The 20,671-nt window shown below is 26.8% G+C and overlaps 1 long non-coding RNA gene across 1 annotated transcript; it reads left to right on the forward strand.

Annotated features, from left to right (window-relative positions):
* Nucleotides 1-2,098: 2,098 nt before the first annotated feature.
* On the forward strand, nucleotides 2,099-3,426 carry LOC139090860 (uncharacterized). The gene is made up of 5 exons (XR_011544465.1): nucleotides 2,099-2,168; nucleotides 2,225-2,269; nucleotides 2,603-2,726; nucleotides 2,980-3,194; nucleotides 3,324-3,426. It is a non-coding gene; the product is annotated as an uncharacterized lncRNA (long non-coding RNA).
* The last annotated feature ends 17,245 nt before the right edge of the window (nucleotides 3,427-20,671 follow it).

The following is a 20,671-nucleotide window of genomic DNA, read 5'->3' on the forward strand; positions in this document are numbered from 1 at the left end:
TTTATATTCAGTTTATATTTCCCTAAGGTGTCAATAGTACTTTTCTGAATGACTGAACTGGAGAAAGACAAGAATAGAGAAATGAGTTAAATTGAGATGGGACGAAGACAATGATAAAGTTTTTGCGGATATCATGATTCTTACAAAAGCTATCAATCTTACTCACGATTTTTGAGATTCTTTTTTTTTTTTGTTATTCTAGTTTTCCCTATTCTAGTCAGCAGTTCAATAAGAAATTTTCCCATAACATAAAGACAGATATAAAAAAAATAGTTTGAAATCTCAAAATAGAAAACTTGAAAAATTTAATTTAATGGTTGAGTGTGCAAGCAAAAAAATGTATTTATCTAAACTAAACGACAGTGTTCAAGGTATGTGCAGTTAGACCAATATGAAAACGAGTTGAAAATTTTTACATTCTCTATTTATTATCTAAAAAGCTTTCTTTCAGCTTTCTTGTTATGAGAACCTAAGAGCAAATTCATGCTTTTTCAAAAAAGAAAATAAAAGTCAAAATTTTTGGCTTCAATCCTATTATGACGCAATACATATTTTTCATATTGACCATTTGTGGAAGCAACCATTCAGACGAAAATAATATACATGCGCTCAAATTTCACAAAGTACGCTAAAAATATCTAGAACGAATTTAATACTTCAATGAACATGACAAGTACAGATAATTTCTTATTTGGAAACAGTTTTTAGACATTGAATAAGAAGAAAAACTACTTCTTTTCTTTATTGCCCACTTGTATTTTGTATAAACTAGGTTGACAAATTATTCGGTGTTGTATGTAAGAAAATTCAACACCTGATATGAGCTTTTGTAAGATTAATGTAATTATCTATTAGTGTGACGAATATTGATTGATTTTTCCATTGTCTGTCGTTTGAATGTTAGGCATTTTGTTTAGCAAGAAATTTCTTAAGCAATTAGAATAAATAAAAGCATACCCATAAAAGTTATTGAAGAATTACTATTTAGCAATGCAATCAATTTTTATCTACAAAATGATTAATAGAGAAAGGCTAAGTCCTGATTATACGCATTTTTTAAAATTAATGTATAAAAAAAAAGTTTAGACATTTTTTGTCAAGAAATATTATTTTCTCGTACACGTGAATTTAATTATTTTTTGATTACTTTATAAAAATCAAAGGATGGAACGTAATTGAAATACTTTTAAAAGACCTTTATCTAAAAGTTTACGGTGGAATAAATTTTTAAATTACCGATTCGATATAAAGTATGAACTGGTATGAACAATAATAAAATAAAAAGAAATGTTTAATCGATTAAATGGAGAACAAAAAATTCAATGCTTTGATATCAATGAAACTTTCAGTTGCAGACTTTAAATAATGTTCAATAATGTGCAATAGTTTTCAATATCGATGATGTAAAGATACGTGGCTTCCAAAAAAAAGTGTATATACAACAACAAATAGCAAGAAACAAAAAATAAATTAATGTGTACTGGAGCAATATAAATAGTTGGCAGAAATTGAAAGAAATTGTCAGTTGATACGAGGAATTCAATCAGAATAGAGAGACTTGATTTAGAGATTTAAGTTTCTTGTAGTTTTGTTTCGTTAAGAAAGAAAAAAACAAACAAAAAAAAAGAGAATTGAAATAAAAAATTCTTAATTTTCATTGAACATCATTTGTTGTGTGTTCTATATAAAACGAGACAATACATATAGAGTACCGTAAAAATGCTTTCGACAACAAGAATAATTTTGTTAGGACTTTTATGTTGTGCAGTGATTGCAACAATCAATGCTCGTTATTTAAGTGATGATATGGAAGTTGCAGCATCGGATAAGCATGAAGAATGGAAAAAGGGCGGTGGAAAAGATCATTTTGAGGACGAGCATTCTTCACATGGCGACAAAGGCGAAAAAGGATATAAAGAATCTCATGAACATGAGGAAGGCAAGTGACAACTTCATTTATACATCTAAAAAATTGCTTCAATCTCTTTCTGTATTCGTTTCTTTTTCTGAGACAAAAACGATTACATTTTATACAGAGCATATACGTAAACGTATTATAATAATAAATTGATACTCTTTTGTAGGCAAAAAGGGTCATCATGATAAAGAAGACCATAAAAAATCATATCACGAGGAAGATGGACATAAGAAAAAACATCATGATGAAGGTTGATTCAAACTGACATATAACACTGCTTTATACTAATTTCTGAACAATTTACAGGTGGCTATCACCATGAGAAGAAGAAAGGGGAAGCTGGAGAAAAAGGTAATAATAGAAAATAAGAAACGGTAACATAAAAGGAGAAAAATATGAAAATTAGTTTTATTTTCTTTTGTGTGTATAAATATATAAAACTCAAATCCTTGAGATTGCTCGTCTAGTCCCCTCAATCAACGTATCTATTTATCTGGATGATTTCAACTTTCCTTTTTCTCACATTTATGTGTGAGAAAGAAACAAAAGTTTGTCTTAATTAATGACTCTCTTTTCCATTAAATATATAAAACACTGAATACACCACAAGAATTTAATTAAGCATTCTTCTTAACTATGGAAGCCTTTTTAACCTAAAAAGAACATTTCAATTATTGTTATTAGGCAGTAAATGGGAAGAACATGGTTCATTCAAGAAAGGTCACAAGACTTCGGGAAAACATGAAATCCACAAATTAGACGAATCTAAAAAGGAGAAGAAATTCTTCGACGAAGACGGTGATGAAGGGTATGTATTAGTGATGATGATATGGCTTGAAATTTAATTGATTTTCTGCAATGAACAGAATTTTAATTTATTATACTTCCACGCTTCATTAAAAAAATATTAATTTTTGATTATCAGAAGAATTTTTAAAGAAAGACATTTTCATAAAAATATTTTTAAAAACATCTTTTTTAAAAAAATATTTTTTTTAAGCGGGGAAGTTCATGATAGGATATTGATAATTGTTTTCACTTCACTTTTTTAAAACACATAGTTTTGATGAAGGCGAGGGACACTTCCATGAATCATCAGGTCACAAAAAGGGCGGAAAGAAGAAGGAGGGACATCACAAATCAGCCAAACATCACGACCATTTCAGTAAGAAAGGAAGTCACAAAAAGGGATCACATCATCATGACGATGCCGGACACAAGCATGAAGATGGACATGAGGAACATTATGGTCACAAAGAAGAGCACGGAAAGAAAGGTTTGCTACTCACTTTCAATTATAAGATTTGATGTGAATGCTATAAAACTTTTCTCTTTTCTTTTCTCTTTTTCTTCTTCTTCTATGCTTCGATATCTTTTCTATTATACTTTATTTATTCCTACGCAGGAGGAAGTGATCACCATAAAAAGTGGGGACATAAAAAAGGCAAAGGACATTAATTACATTTACGAACAAAAAAACAACAAAGTATAAAACCAATCGATGAAGCTATATAAAATTTGTGATGTTATCCTTTTTATTTTCTAAATAAATAAACATATTTTTTCAATTTTCTTGTTAAAAATTAAAAAAAAAAAAGAATTAGTTTGTTTTTGATATAATCCGATTCCACAGTTAACCTTGTTATTTAACCAACGGATTTAAAGCATATTTCGACGAGTCAATGAAGCTAATTGACCATAAAATATTTAATTATAAAGGCATATAAACATTTAATTTTATCAAATTGCAGATCTATCAGTTTCATATTATTACAGCAGTAATAAAATTTTCAATCCATTTATCATCAATTTATCATTTTACATTTCATATACTCATATAAAAAAAAAAGTTTGAAAAGCTAAATTTGAGCTTCTTTAAATTGTATTCTATGTTGTTATTTTTAAGTTGATTGCTTATGTATCCCAATTTTATTCAAGATTTGAAGAGACAAAAAGATTAAGGAGTAACGAATTTTTATTGAAAGCTTTTTCTCAGTTTTTGATTCCAACCGATTTACTAACTTTTCTAATATTTGTTCTTATTTCTTTGAAAATCCTCTATAAGAAGAAAACATAGCATGAGGAGGATTAAAATTTAAATTCCCTCGCAATGGATATATAGATATATAGCAAAAAATTCCTTTTCCTCATTGTTAAAGAAGAAAAATTTCTTGCATTTATCATGGAAAACTTTTACCATTTAGTTAGGCGAAATCGTGCTGAGTTAAAAAGCATCTTTGATAGAATTTCTCTTTTTTATATAATGCTTTAAACATTCATAAGATAAAATCATCAGAGAACAATTTAGCATTTTTGCTCAGTATTCGGTCGTTTTAATTACAACTAGTACTCTTCTGTTAAATGTTATGCGGAAACTTAGAGTGATTTTAATATGCCCGATGGGAAGCTTTAATTATTTTTAGTTTAATATGCAGAAGAAAAAAAACTTTCCGAAGCGCAATCTTGATTTGTCGAAGATTAAAAATTATTTTATATAATATGCTCATCCTCCTCAAGTTATAAGATGATTGTTGAAATGAGCAAATAAGCGAAGAAGATGATAGAGAAGAGGGGTTAGAAAGTTATTTCAATTATATTAGCATCCCAGTTGATAATAATAACAATAATAATGATGATGAAATCAAATTGACGTAATAAGGAACTTTTAATTAGCTTTTATTGTCCACTGTTGAATATAGCTATTTTGATTAATCACGTAGATAATTGATAGAAATGTTGAAATCTTATCAAAACTCCTAAATCAACTTAATTGCTTATCGTCTAAGAATAAATTTATACTTTTACCGTTGATGCCAAATAATATTGCTAGTATTATTATTTCTTCAACTTGGATTATTATAATTAATGCCGGTTGATGCAAATGAAAAGCAAACAAGCGCAGTCATTTCAAGAGATGGAATCAAGAGAGAATGAGGAGAGAAGGTAGAGTTAAAATTGCTTAAAGATTTATATGAGCCAGGAAATGCTAGAGGTTAATCATAAATTTACATTAATGAATGCTGCTCGCGAAAAAGTTGCTCTTTTAATGTTCATTGTAGTTTGATATTTTAAACGGTAAAATGTTGTAGCAAAAAACGAAAATTCCGAAGTTTCTCGACAATTCTTATTTTCCTACTTACATTTTATAGTGTTATAATTTTTAAGCTTAGCTTTTATAGTTTAAAATATTATAGCGTGGTAATTATGTGCTACTGTTTACTATTTGCATTATCAAAATAAATATTATTTAATAATTTTTGTTCTTCTGCACTGCAGTATTTCTTGTTTATAAATTCTCGGCAGCGTAAACTTGCACATTATTTCACAGTCTTCATTTGTTATGACATAATGCAATAACGTTTTTTAAATAAATGTATTAGGGTAAGTAATAAAGAAAATTTAGCGGAAACAACAAAGAAAAGTCTACAAATCAATTTTTTTAAATGCCTGCATTTTCTTCATAATATAAGCTAGTTTATTATTCAATTTTTTTAAAAATAAAATTCAGAGATCGAAGTCAACTCGGTTCTTAAAAATATAAAATATGTTTATCTAGTCATTATTGTGTTATGAGCTCAATACAAATATTATTAGATCTAGTTCTAAGAACGAAAAATTGAAATGTTATGTTAATTCAATTTTTCATACTGTAGTCACTTTTTGAAGCCACCTACCTGGATTTTGTTTTTTCAAAACTTTTAAATATTGTAAAACAATATGGGCATTATTCGACTGCTAGAATAATACTCCAAGCATGGTGGGAAGATATTAATTTAACGGTTACCCTGGGGGATTTATATAACAATCGAAATTTACAAAATTAAATTAAAATCAAAAAGCATCTAAAATTTTCAAAACTTTTATAAAAGTATGTAAATAAAAAGCAATCTCAAATTTACAGCATCTCTTGTTAAAAAATGCAACATTGTTAAAAATTGTTTTCAGGAAATGAGGGACTATTCACTGATTCCGTAACGCTATTAGGGGCGTTGAGATTATAATTTTGTTGTATATATCACAAATTTATTACGTTTCCAAAAAGAACAAAAGAATTCTTAAAAATCTAATGTTTAAATTGGTTTAAATTTATGTTTTGGAATAACAGGAAAATAGAAACGAAATTTCTATTCCTAATGTCCTTTTTTGCGAATCAAAAGAAAAAAAAATGTACTTCTGTTAACATTTCATTTTTTTTTTTTTAGTTTTTAAGGTCTTAATTTTTAAGTTTGATTTAGGTTTATAACTTCTTAAATTATTATTATTTCTTCATTTAAGTATGATGAAAAAAATAACGTATGTCCTTTTATAAGAAAAACAGTTTTCAAAATATTTTCTTTATTCATGCAAAGCTACATTTTATGACCATATATGAAATAATATTAGTCTAATATAATTATTTTTCTTATATCTCTTTCACTCTCTCATACTCATTCATTAAACTTTTTTTTAACAAGCTTCTTTCCTTTTTTCATGTACTCTCCCTCTTATTTACTTTTAATGTCTATTTTCGTGACTGTGACTATTTAATAACATTTATTTTTCTCACAAATATAACTAACGAACATATACATAGGTACATATATATTTCTTTGCAAAATTGTTGAGAGCCTTTGCTGGAGAAAAAGCAAAAACAAAACGAAAAAATTACTGAAAGAATAATCAAAATTATTTTGTTCTCGCCTGAATTCTCTCTGCTATATATTTTCAGTGTATAATTTACCACACCATAAAAGCGTAAAAATACTCGACTCGTTCATTGCTATTTTTTGCTTATTCCATTTGAAAGAAAAAAGGAAACAAAAATCAATATCAGAATTTATTTCCATTCGGCATTGAATGGGTGGTTTTTTCATAGAAATGAATGAAAATATTCTTTGCCCCTTTTTGCTTTTTAGCAATAATTAACCTCTATGAGTTATGATACTTTCCTATTTTACTAAATTTTTTAAGTTTATTATATTCTGTTGGGTACGTACAATATTTACGCCAGAAACACCTCTTGAAAATATGAAACAATAAACCTGTCAAAATTTCAAATTAATATTGAGAACAGATAAAGTTTAAAAAATCTGAAATTCAACGCATAGCTATCGACCCTGCCATCATCTTTTTTGAAATTTAAGAACTTTTCATGTATTTTTTTTTTTTAACATTTTTCAGAATATTTTCTTAATTTTTTGTAATATGTTGCATAAATGATTAATATATAGAAACTTATATTTCCAATATTAAAGGTAACCTTCATGCTTTACAGAATTGGTCTTTAAAACCAAATATGAAAAGCATATACTTTATGTTACGGCAGCATGAGGGAAAACTTTTTTTTCTTCTATTTTCGTTGCCTGCCTGAAAACCTCAGAAAACTCATGTAAATTGTAATCTTGATAAAAGCAAAAAGAAAGCAAAATGAGCCACTTTGAAGTAAACCTGCGTTCATTTCAAAATAAAGCACTTTTTGATGCTTGTAAAGAGAAAAAGAGCAAAAAAAACTTTTTTGTTCAAATAACAAAGGTAAAGAGTCTTCTTACTGAACTCCATTATTTCACTTTACGTATTCATCATTCATTGTGAACTTAATTGTTTGCTTTCAATAAACACTATTTTTTAAGAATTCTAAAAAAACTACATTTTGCAGTTTTGCGTATAAAACCTGGAAAGAAAAATCTTTAAAAAATGCAGATTTCCAAAAACCTTTCAAAAACCGCATTTTGGTCTAGATGTCCTAAATTAAAATTAACTTTTTCGCATATTACACATTTAAAAATTGGGAAAACATTTTTTAAAACATAAAAATCTTTTTAATGCCTTTTTTGTTAAATTTTGACAAATTTTTGATAATTGGTTCAAGTTTAGTATCATACTATAATTTCTGAAAACTCATTAATACATAAAAATACACTAATTACTAATGTTTCCTTGCTTAACACTTTAAAACATTAATTTATATTCATTACTTTTAGTAAACCAAAATATTTAGCTAATTTTTGCTGCAATTAATTTAATTAATTTAAATATTCTGCTGAACTCCTTTAATCATTACCAGTACACGATAAAATTATTGTAAAATTTTTATAGGGTAATAAGCTTGAAGAATAAATGGATTCAAGATTAGAAAAGAAAGAGAATAAAGGTAGCATAAAGATCTGTAATACTAATCTACTTAACGCATTCCATTCTGCTGCATAATAATAATAAGAGAAAGCCTTTAATTTTTTTATTGTTCCTTTTTTCATCATGAAAATTTTTGTAGCGAAGGGAAGAATAAAAATAAAAAAAAAACACAATCAATAAAGTCCCAAAGATTTTTTTCAAATGCTCATGCTCAAGATTAAATTTGAATTTACTCAAGCTGAACTGACCAAATTTAAACTAAGAATTAGAAAGTAGGAACATAATAAAAAACCTTGTACCTTTATATACTTTTCTAAATGATGTAAAATCATCTCAACAATGTGATGTATTCATACTATCCTTACGTCTTTACTACAATCATTTTTCCATTCTAAATCGATAAAAATCTTGTCAAGTATCTCAAAGCTACTCATTTTTCTCCCCTACCACCTTTAATATTGTTTGATGAATTGAGTTCGAACTGTTCAATCTGTTTCATCAATGTTAAAAGCATCAAGACAGGAAAATGAAGTTTATTGAAAGGATTTTGTCTTCTCTTTACCGCCTTCGTTCTTTTTTACATTTTTCCTTTAATAAAAAAATTGTAATTTTCTTCTCCAACAATGCTGGATATTAATGAAAAGAAAATTCCAATATGACATTATTTGATTGATGATTTGTATGATTTATTCAGGGTTATTCGTGTAAAGAATGCTGAATTTAATGGAATGAGTAAATTTTTTCAGTAGAACATGCTTGTAGAACTTTCTCCTTTTCTTTATCCGCTCCCTAATTCCATAAAAATACTTTTGTATTTTTTTTTTATTTTATTTTATGCGGTTTTAAATTTTCCTTTCCGTATTATTTTTACATTACTCGAATTTTTTCTCTTTTCTGCCTTATACTTTATTTTTAATTACACTCGTACATATTCTATGAGAATGCTTACATTTTAATTGCTATACTAAGCATTGCTTATGAATAAATTTATTATATCACTTTGCTCTCAAAGCTATTTAACTTGATGCTTAAATGACTTCAGAATATCGACAGTAATCTTGATACATGTCATTAACTGTAGATGATGACGTTACATTGATAAAACTGCATAGATACACCAGTTCCTATGTGATAAGAAAAACATTCAGAAGATTTCGAATGAATTATTTAGCTGTGAAAATAAATTTTCATTTTACGTTACAAACGATGGCACAAGCAGCAGTTAAATGAGAAAAAATGCGAAGCAAAATTTTTCTTTCTTTTTAACATATTTACATGTAATATGTATATAGAACAGAGCGAAATAAAAAAACAAGTCTAAAAGTTCATAAATGTTAGACAGCATTTTTACCGTCTTGTTGAAAGCATAATTCTTGTTCTTTTTTTTTCATTCAATTTCCAAGTAATCTATACAAAATTTTCAAATTTTCATATGCGAGACATGCGTCTTGTTTTGAAAATATTTCGTTATTTTTAGACATTTTATGGACAAAAGAAAATGAATTACGCAATTCTAGCTAAAATAGATATCTACTTTCGACGATAACGACTCTCGTTACTTATATATAGAAGATATATAGAAGTTTTTTCTCGTATTTGCTTGCCGTTTGAAAGGGGGTGCGAAAAAGGAGGAAAAAATGGAATGATTGATGTACCAACAATGATTTCACATAATCTCTGCCGTTAATATTTTTCGACGAGATTGTTTTTATGCTTACACTTTGTCTATGATATTAGTCTGACAACTCGTTTTCATGCGTTTACTCTTCAGTTACTGATGAGGAATTATTAATCAAGTAATTAAAATTTATTTTTAAGGGAAATTATGTTTCATAATATAATTACATTTTTGTAAGATCAAAGACAATCACTTTCAGGTATGGAAATTTTCTTTAATCTTCATTATACGACAAGCAAAAAAGGAATGAGAATAAAAAGCATTACCAAAATTAAAAGTGTTAAATTTTCTTTATTTAAAAGCGCTCAAGGTAATGACATGATTATAACTTTATGTCAAATCTTTTTCAGATAGCTAATGTATCGCGTATGTTTCTTTGCCATTTAGAATCTATCCAATTCACTTATATAAATGTCTTTCTTGCTCTTATTTTCTCAATCATTCATTTCAACAACACAAGAAATGCAGTTTGAATGATATATTTATACACATTATAGATTTTTATTTGAGTTAATACACAAATAGTTTAGGAGAAATTGCTACTCAGAAAAAAATCAATTTAATTTTCTTTTAATCTTATTATAAAAAAATATTCGGTGGCTTTTCCTATATCAGAGAAAATGTTAGTTTACGAAATATACTTAGACGTACGAAATATTTCAAAGCTAGAAAATTTAATAATTTTTTTATAAAAATGTTTTTGATGTTTCATCATTCTTGAGTGAAAAGTGTCGAAATGTTATTCCTAAAATTTCCTACATCATTTTACATGAAAATATAAGTATATAGGAATTTACTATTCTCCTATTTCAAATTTAAAGCATTTAATGTTAATGAACAGATTTAAAAAAAAAGTTAACTGCTTGGACCAGTTTTACTAAAATGAATTATACTTGATTTTTGATTGTCCTCAAAGACATTCTGCATGAAATGATGCATTGATATCTAAAATAGATGGAAGATAATCCACTTTAGTGAAATCGGTCGATTATTTTTAAAAACAACATGCTTTTATTAAAATTGAGTACCTAAAAATCGAAAAAAAAAATTAATACAATTATTTTAAATTGCTTAGACGCATGCTACTTCTTATAAAATCTTAACTTTGTGACCTGTTATTTTGCTCGAATTTCAGAATTGAAGTAATTGAATTAATTGAATATTTTTTATCAGAATTGTTGACTGTCAAGGAAAAACTCAAAAGCTATTCATCTTATTTCGATGTGTTTTTTTAAAGTATACATTTTATTGTGAGCACAATATAAATAAGACATGCAATTATTGTAATAACATTATGGAACTTTTTATCAGAAAGAGGAAAATTAAAGATACATTACATTTTCCTGCACGTGCTATAATGGATTGTTCATTCAACATAAAAGAAAAAAAGAGGAAAGAGCGAAAAGTACATTAAATCGCATGAATTTACTGTCGCGTATATTTATCAATATAAAGAAACTCCTTTCACATGTGAAAGTAGAAAGGAGAAAGCTAAGCAAATAGGAAATGTATACATATAATGACACAATGTACAAGGAATCCTTCATATTTATACTCAAGAAAACTTATTTCATATTTAATGAACACGAAACATTCCAAATAATCCTATTCTAATTCTAACATAAAATAAAATAAAATGAAAAATTTTTTCATGCGATTGAATGAATGAATGAATGAATAAATATGAGAGAAGGGAAGTAACTTTAGTAACTTTGCTTCTAATTATTTTTCTTTGCGAAGGCAAAGGAAATGGAAGAAATAGAATCACGCGATAATTAAGTTGCACTTTAGAAGGAATCAGACGGTTCTAACTGACCAAATGTTAATACATAATCCACCCACCCGACAATAAATAACTATATGTTGGTGAATTTCGTGCCTCAAATCAATAAAACAAAGTTATATATACAGTTTATACTCATTCTTTATCTCGCTATGGAAATTAAAACGCTTATTAACGGTTTTAAATTCTAATTATCGAGAATCGTATCTGAAACTGTAGTATATAGTAATATTGTTTGATGATAGAGACATTTTCCTTAATAAAGACATTAAATTACGCTCAAGTTTTTATTTTCATTATCAAAGTCTAAAACTTTTTTTAATTTTGTCCTCAATTACTGTTCATCAGCTGCCTTTTTAATTAATCTTCTGGAATTAAATTAAAATAAACTCAATTGCTTCGCACCTTAAACATTTTATTGATTTTGATTTGATCAACCAATTAACTAATTGAAGTTTTTTTTTATTTGAAAACTTTAAATTGAAAAGTTTTCAATAAATTGAATATAGTCAATTAATTTATTTTCCATTAACATTAGAAAACCTTTAGGATTTAAAAAAGTATAATTTCAAAACATCATGCAAATTAATCTTCAAGAAAATTCCCTTCTTGAATTGATATGATTTCTTTTAAAAGAAAATAAATCATTAAATTATATTCAACGCTTAGTTCTTTATTGACGTGAAACCATGGTATGCTTAAAGTAAATGTGAATAAAAAATTTATAAGACTGCATGCTTTTTTCTTAAGCTTGCTTTCTCACCGGCTTTCATCGTTTTGAATTATTCAATCCTATTAATGTAGATTTGTAAAATATACAAATTATTTTTGCAAAAGAATTTCAACAAGAATTCTTAAAACACCTATTTCCGTAATACAGAGCACAAGTAAAGGAAAAAAAATCCCAGCTTCATTTTATGTCTGTTCACTTTCTTTTTTGCTTTTTCTTCCCCTCTCTTGTACTTTTGTTTGCCCGAAATACATTATATTCACTGTCACATCTTGTTTTTAAGTGAATGATAAATTATTAAATGAAAATAGGAGAAAATAACAAAAATAATGTTACGCCACACAACACTTACTGTCACGTTAAGGACATTTTCAATTTTACTTCCGAATTTCAATTTCTCAGGATCTTTATATTTTTCGGCTTTATTCCAATTTCCCATTTTATAGATTTCTCAACTTAAATTTATTTAATTGAAATAACAATTACTTTGAAAATTTACGCGATAAATTCTATTGAATTAAATTGGTAGATTGAGATTCATACTGAATTTTTATCATTTCAATCTTAAAAAACCAAAAAAATATTCTTCAACTTAAAGTGAAATTGGATGAGTTTAAAACTCTTCTTGTGATTTTTTTAGATATTTAACAGTTTAAGTCAGTTTTTTATGCTACAGTTTACCTTGTGCAATTTGTCAAATAGCAAACAAAATGACATATATGATGTTGAGTACGAGGTTTAAATTTAGATTGAAACGAGGTAGAATTCACAAATACAAGCAAGTACAGATGTTAGACAATGAAAATGTCAAATAAATTTCTTGCATAAGAAACACAATATTATGGAATAGTAGAATTGATTGAGAAATAAAATGAAACGTTGAATAATATTTAGTTCAAGCAAAATAATTTTTGGAAACGAATTCTTAAAACTTGCTCAAAACACATTAAACAGAGTAAGTAACAAAGTTATGGAATCTGATCTGAAAGTTCAAAAATACTAATTCATAATCATCGCTATGCCCAATATACTTACAGACATATTGGATTTTAATCCAAATAGTACTTAATTTAATTCAAATGTATGAAGACAATATTAGATATTAAAAAAGAATAAAATGGTATGAGTATAGGAGAACATCAATATACAAACTTATATTGAATTCATGTTTATTCAATTTATTAGTGCTTCGTTCGTTATGTTTGCTGTTTTTTTTTTCATTTCTACAATACATGAAAAATTTCCACGTAGCATAACAAAAATGAAGTAGATCAGAATATGATTTCTACATGCAATCAATTCTTATATGCTAAATACACACATAGCGATTTTGTGAATGTTTTCCTGCCACGAGAATTGCCCGAATATAAATATATTAATTTTGTTCTTCACATATACCCCTACTGCTGTTGCCTTGATGAATAGCCTCTGGTTTCAATTAAGTTTCATTCTGTTTACTTCCATTCTCCCTTTTTCACTTTGCTTTTTCCTATGTATATAATACCTAAATAAAATATCAGAAGCACATTTCTAACATTTGCTGAGAGCAATTGAAATCTAAAAAAATTACTCTTAAACTTTTGATGGTACCACAACTTTTTAGTTTTTGCTTCATCCACAATTTTAATTGTAAATTCAATTTAATGAAATAGTTTTTGTATGGCAATAAAAAGTATGTCTTTTATTACTAAATTATTTTTTTCTGTAGAATTGCATTTGCTTTTTTCTAAAAGAATATTTCAGACCAACCATTTTGTATATGAACGATGTACTATTTGATAATCATCATTTCCGTTTTTCAAAAAAAAGTCATACAAAGTTTAATTATTCAACTAAGGGAAATTTGAATGTACAAAGTTCTCATACATATAATATTTTTTGATTATAGATAATTTATAATTTTTTTAAAAAAAAGGTGACTGAAATTGATGACTATGAATTAGTCTTGAAGCTAGTACACAAAAAAAACTTTCTAGAATTTTAATGTTTTCATAAATTTGCAAAATAAAATTTTTAAAGTTTTGAAAGGATTTTTTAAATTTCTATTAATACCGAAAGAGCACAAAACAGAATGTCTAGAAAAAAATCCTATGTTCATATATATTTCATTAAATCATTATTATTGATTTTTCTATTTTTTCTCTTCTTCCTGCTTCGAAGGCATTAACGAGACGGCAAAGAACGAGAGATTTAAAGTGCTTTGCTGAATGATTAGCAAAAAACTGCTGCTGTTGAGATAAGATTTCGTGCTTATATGCTGAGACATGCAAACATGAAATTATTCAACTTATATATGTGTATAAATATTTATAAGCAGTGAATGTTTCTCTGATTATCTTTATAGAAGGTCCTCCATATGACAGAAGATTATTGATTTTTTCCTCATATAATATTTTCATTTTTATCGCGTCACATCAATATTTCTTATTTAAAGCGACAAATATGCTTAAATTTTAACAAGCATGTTTTTTTTTTTCAAAAATTAAATCTTGTTTAAAATGTTATTATCAAGATATGATTTAAAATTATTTGATTTTAAAGGCAATAGACTTTTAACATACTTTTTATGTACGAATTTTTCATAGATTTCAAAATTGAAATTAAAGCAGTAACATCAAAACTTTTAAATTAAATATTTTTTGAAGATTTGTTTTGAAATACATAAAAGTTTGATTCTACTACAATTTAATAAAGATTTTTCCATTAAGTTTTCTTTTGAATGGTTTAAAATTTATTCAAATGAATTGTTAATAATATCATATTACAATATAAATTCAAAAATAAATGAAAAAGCAAATGAAAAAAGATGTTTTTGTTTCTATGGAAATGCTGTGGTATTAACATTTAGATTCTATATCTGATGCTTTTTAAGCCAATTAATTCCTTTCATGGTATATACGATAGGATTTATGACTTTCAGGATCAGTTTCTGTATTTATAAAAAAACACTTTCATCGACTGTTATAAATTTCGAGTTCTTTTTGGTCATTAATTTCGAACTTTAACATAGCACTTTTTTAAGTTGACGTGTTTTTCAAGCAATAAAATATGCTGATGGATGCAGATAGTGCATATTGAAGTATGTAAGCTGAAACGTTTTATAGACATAGTAATAAAAATAGTTTTTAATGGAGCGCACAAAAAATCTTCGATTAGTAAAATATTAATATGGACTTGATTTGTTTTGGTGCAGAAAAAAAAAGAAAATACAAAGCTTTTTAGTTAATTTTTTCAGACTAGAACTCATTTGAAATGTCATTTTGTATTTTTTTTGTTTACAAATGTGCAGAAAATAGCATTGTATTACATTTTATTTCAAGACAAAAAAAAGAGTAGATGATGGAATAACTTGTAGTGTTCGTGCTTGGTGAGTATTTTTCATTAAAAATTCACTGCACAAACAAGCATCCCATGCTTGTATCGCGATAATGGTTTCAGTCTCGTATTTGATTTACTCATTTATATTTCAAATAAAATGGATTTAATATTTGATTTGGATTTAATATACTTACGATATAGATATAAAAATGATGAAGCATTTGGGGAATATTAGCATGAAAGCATTCACATGCTTAATTTTTGATATACGTTATTATCTTACTCATACTCTGGAGTATTATGTTAATATACCCATTAATCCATTTAATAATAAATGAAATATCAAACGTCTTAAAAAAGTGAAAATCTGAGATAAGAATAAAGTGTAATTTATGCATAATCTAACAACCGATAATGTGGACACAAAGCTTGTTACAAATGCAAACTGAAATTAATTTGTACTACATCCTTTTTGATTATAAATTACCCATGAGACAAAGTATGCTGAGCACAACTTAAAGTATTATGTGAAAAATAATAAAAATTTACTGACAGAGGTAAACAGAATGTAATTGTAAAAGTAGCAAATGAACAACAACCAGAAGCTTATCTCGGTACATGTATAAAAAGCTATGACAACTGATGCTTAATAAGGGAAACAACAAAAAATCTGTACTTTATATTTTCTCTTTTATGTTAGAAAATTGTACAAGAAAACGATAAAAAGGAAAAATCAATTTTAAACTTCTCTTTCCTTGTTATTTGTTCGACAATGTCTTAAAATGAGTCTCTAGACATTTGATAAAAAGCATGCTTCTTTATGAAAATTCGATTTTGGTTCCAAGTATTTCTTACTTGTTCATGTCAAGAATAAGGCGGTTAAAATAATCGATATCTCTTATAACTTATAATACACACATAAATGAGAGAGAGAGAGGGAGGAAAACGAATAATAGAAGTGAATGAAATGTCAACGATATCGATTATTTACGATAACAATATAATATTTTATGAATAAGATAGAAAAGCTATATACGTACATACATACGTACATTTATAGGTATGTAAAATGATTTGAGGCAAGAAAAAAAGCAAATAAATGTAAATGAAAAACAGACGAGATTCATAAATCTTCCCGCACTTGCTCTATGCTTCTATGCTGTAGCACAAAAAAAAAGAATACATGTAAAAATTGAAATAAGACCATAGCGCATCCAAAATATATAAAAGAAAAAGAAAATATAATTTTTGTTGTTTATAGCAGTGACACACTACGTTTAACAATATTTTCAACAAAAAAAATACAAAACAAAGTTTCGCGACGCTTCAAGTCTCTATCATTTTTCTGACGGGAATCGATCGATGCAAAATGAATGATTTTTCCTTCTTCAAATAACACAGCAAAGAATAAAAAATGATTGTATTTGTTCATTTCTCGTCAAATATTGATAAATTTGTATGTGCGCACCTCGCCTGATTGTTAAATATTTGATGTCAATCGTATTTCCACACAGTTTGTTTTATGTAGTTGTTGTTATTGTTTCGTCTTTTCCTTTTTAAAGTAACATATTACATAAAAAATTTCCTTTTCAGGTAGCATAAGTTTCTGGGGTTGAAAAATTTTCATATCTCTTTATATATCTACATGTGATTTGATAAATGTTTGCATTCTCATATTAGAAGGATACATGACACTAATGCATAAGTAAATGTAATAAATGTGGAAATAAATTCTTTGCAAGGAAAAGGGAATTAGGTGCTTTTTATGTATTAAAAGTAACATGACATTCCATCGGACTAAGGCATTAAATTTTCTTTTTCTTAATGTTTCTACTACTATATGCATCATTCGTTCATTCACAAAAAAAAGAAACTTATAAAAAAAACTTCATATAAATTCTTTATAAACCAAATAAAGAGTAATAAAAACTGTTGGAATATAAATGACATTTAAAACCCATAGTCATTCTACTCTGTGCAGCAATGTAAAAAGTTGCTTTCATTTGGCAAATTTTCAAGTTTTAGATGGTCTTAGATTTTTTTTGAAATAGAGTCATATCAGTATACTATAAAGTATTTCCTTTCTCTGACATGGGCACATATGCAAGCATTTATATGCTATGCTTTCAATGCAATCAACAGCACGCATTAGTTTTGTACAATAGAACCAATTATATACCATAATTAACTGCAAATATTTTTAAAACAGGCGGAAAATTTATTTCCCTCCAATATTAGAAAAAAGGGAGCAGCCAGTTAATAAAAAAAACTTTGCTGCAGCCATAAAAATTATTAGCATAACGAAGAAATAATAGTGACGATGAACTTGAGAAAATATTAATAAAAGAAAAAATATGGAAATGCTTCATCGAAATGCGTGAAGATTACTAAAACTTTAATTAATTTAATTAACCAAATGAAAGATCAGAGTTCTTTTGGGCACAATTATATTTGCTTTAATTTCCTTTTAATTTTCCTTACAAAATGTTTCCATACTCCTAATTTATAATGTTTTGTTTTTATTTGCGCTTTTCATTTTTTGTTACATTATGCGGAAAGCTGAATTGCTAAAATAAACGGAAATTTTTAGGAATAAAAAACCAGAAAGATTCGCACATTCATATCCGTTAAAAAAGCTTCTAGTATAAATAGCAATTGAGTGTCTATAGAAAATATTTATAGATGATGTTATTTACGCTCGAGAGGCTATTTATTGGAACTATAACACTTAAATATTAGCATTGAGTATTCTGGTTTATAAAAAAAAATGGTTTGGACAAATGAACAATGTAATTTGGAATTGTATTCAGACCATGAACATATTTTAAGTTAAAATTTTAAAATTTCATAATTTGAAATCTGCAAAAATAATTATCAGTTTTTTGCTCATGTAGCAAGATGCGGGACATATAAACTGGTATTAAATTTTAACTCCAAGGTTCAAATTATACCATCAGCCTGGTGTATGTCAAGTTATCTGGGTCGAAGTTTACAGAATTTCAATTTTTTAGAATCTAATATATTGTAATTAACTTAACAACTGAAATAAAATCTCAAATAAGGCTGGATTAAAAAATCAAAAGCACTTTAATTTAACTGCTGCACACAATTCTAACTACATTACTCTCTAGTTTGTTTTTCTTTGAATAATGAATGTTTTATCACAACATGTCTATTATGGCTAATTCGAACAAACTTAAAATCTTCAGTTATTTTTTTACTTCAAAGATCCATTACAGACTATCATCAAGTGATAAAACATGAATAGAAATACAAAAAATTCCTAATTATTTAAAATAAAATTTCAAAAAGATTTTATTTCCTCAAATTATAGTCCTGTATAAACCACCAGTATTATTCTTCTTCTGCCTTGATTACAACTAATAAAGATTTATATAGCAATTTTCTTTTGAATTTTTCTTGATATTTTACTGCCTTCCCACTCCAAATTCTTTTCTTTGTCAATGTCATTTGTTTTTGCTGCTTTCATTTATCGTTCTCTCTCTCTCTCTCATTTCTTCTCCTACTTTCTTTCAATTTAATTGTGCACAAGTATTCTGAAATGAAAATTAAAGTAAGAATGGGAGAATTCTTGTCTTTTTGAATTTTATAAAAAAAAGAAGACTTCCCTTTCTCAAGTCCTTAATATCTCTTTATCAGAAAAGTTTAGAACTATTGTTAGCATTTTAATTGTATTTAATTTTATGGACTTATTTTATTCTTCCATTCTTTTTGAATTTTCAAATCATTTTTTTTTTATTTCGTGAAAAATAAATTAAGGAAAACTGGGAAAATAAAATAAACAGCAAGTTTATCAACAGTAGATTAATAATAAAATACAGCTGTATAATCACGAAGTACCTAAAAGGAATTAAAAGAACAAGAACTGAAATTAATATCAATAATGTTGAAAGAAAAATTTAATTAAAGAAATTGGAGGTGAAGTGATGAAATGATGATGAAAATTTTATAAAAGATAATTATATCTTAGAGATGAGACGAAGATGGAAAAATTTCCCCTACGAATCACTCACAGCGGTTTGCCGTCATTGAGTTTCAGCTTTTATCTTTCATTTTCATTGACTTCCTCAACAGAATATCATCACAATAGCACAGCACATAAAATGATGCAAGAAAACTCTTGAATGTAAGGAGTCTGTTGAAATCTCCCCATGTCTTATTCGTCTCCTTCCTTTTCTGTTCTATCCACCTTAAAAGCATTTAAAGATATTAAAAAATTGTTATGAAGATGTACAAGCACGCATAACATTCATTTTTTAAATGAAAAGATGCTAGAAATCTCTTATGATAAAAAGGATTTGAAAGGGCACAATAGTTTTGAAATAAAAGATATGATCTAATACATTAGTTGCAATTTCTTCAGACACTACTTAAAAGAAGAATGGCTTTATGACTTAAAGGCAAAATTTAAGTTGTAAGACTACCTCCAAAATCAATCTTGAATGATTCTTTATATATAAAAATTTCGTATATGTGTATTTGCTATTTTTAGATATTTTCAATCTAAACTTAAACTTATCTCAATCTGAAATATAAATTTTTTATTTACAGTATTGTGAAATTATATCTGAGGATTTTCAATGGTAAATAGAAACGACATAATGGAAAGTTTGATGTTCACTTGTTACATAACATATTGAGATTTCATTTGATATAGAATTGATTTTTTTTTGTGCGTCTCTATACATTGTTCACTTTTTCAAGGATTTTGTCAACAGTATACTACCTCAAAATTTAAATTTGATAAAATTCACTTGTAACCAAGGCTCAAAATCGCCTCATATTTTAAACGCAGTTGATTCGACTCGAGTCGTCTATTCCTTTTCATAATTAGTGAACAACCCCTAAAATATGACTGCCAATGGAAAATATTTAAAATTCAAAAAGAAATTGAAAAAAAAAAATATATTAAGCTTTTTTCTCAATAATTATAAAAATTGATAAATTGAATGGGATGGCATTTTCTGGTTTAAGTTTAATTTTCAATCAAGTTTCATGCATACTAATGAATTTAACTCATTTACATTTTACGAATAAATTGCAGATGAAATTAATTTTAACTTGATAGAAAATTGCGAATACTGCAAAATGGTATAAAAGAGCTCAGTCAAG

The sequence above is a fragment of the Chironomus tepperi genome, unplaced genomic scaffold (genome assembly GCF_022539635.2).
Source record: "Chironomus tepperi strain 1889 unplaced genomic scaffold, CSIRO-AGI_Ctep_v1 contig_219, whole genome shotgun sequence".
Classification (NCBI taxonomy): Eukaryota; Metazoa; Arthropoda; class Insecta; order Diptera; family Chironomidae; genus Chironomus; species Chironomus tepperi.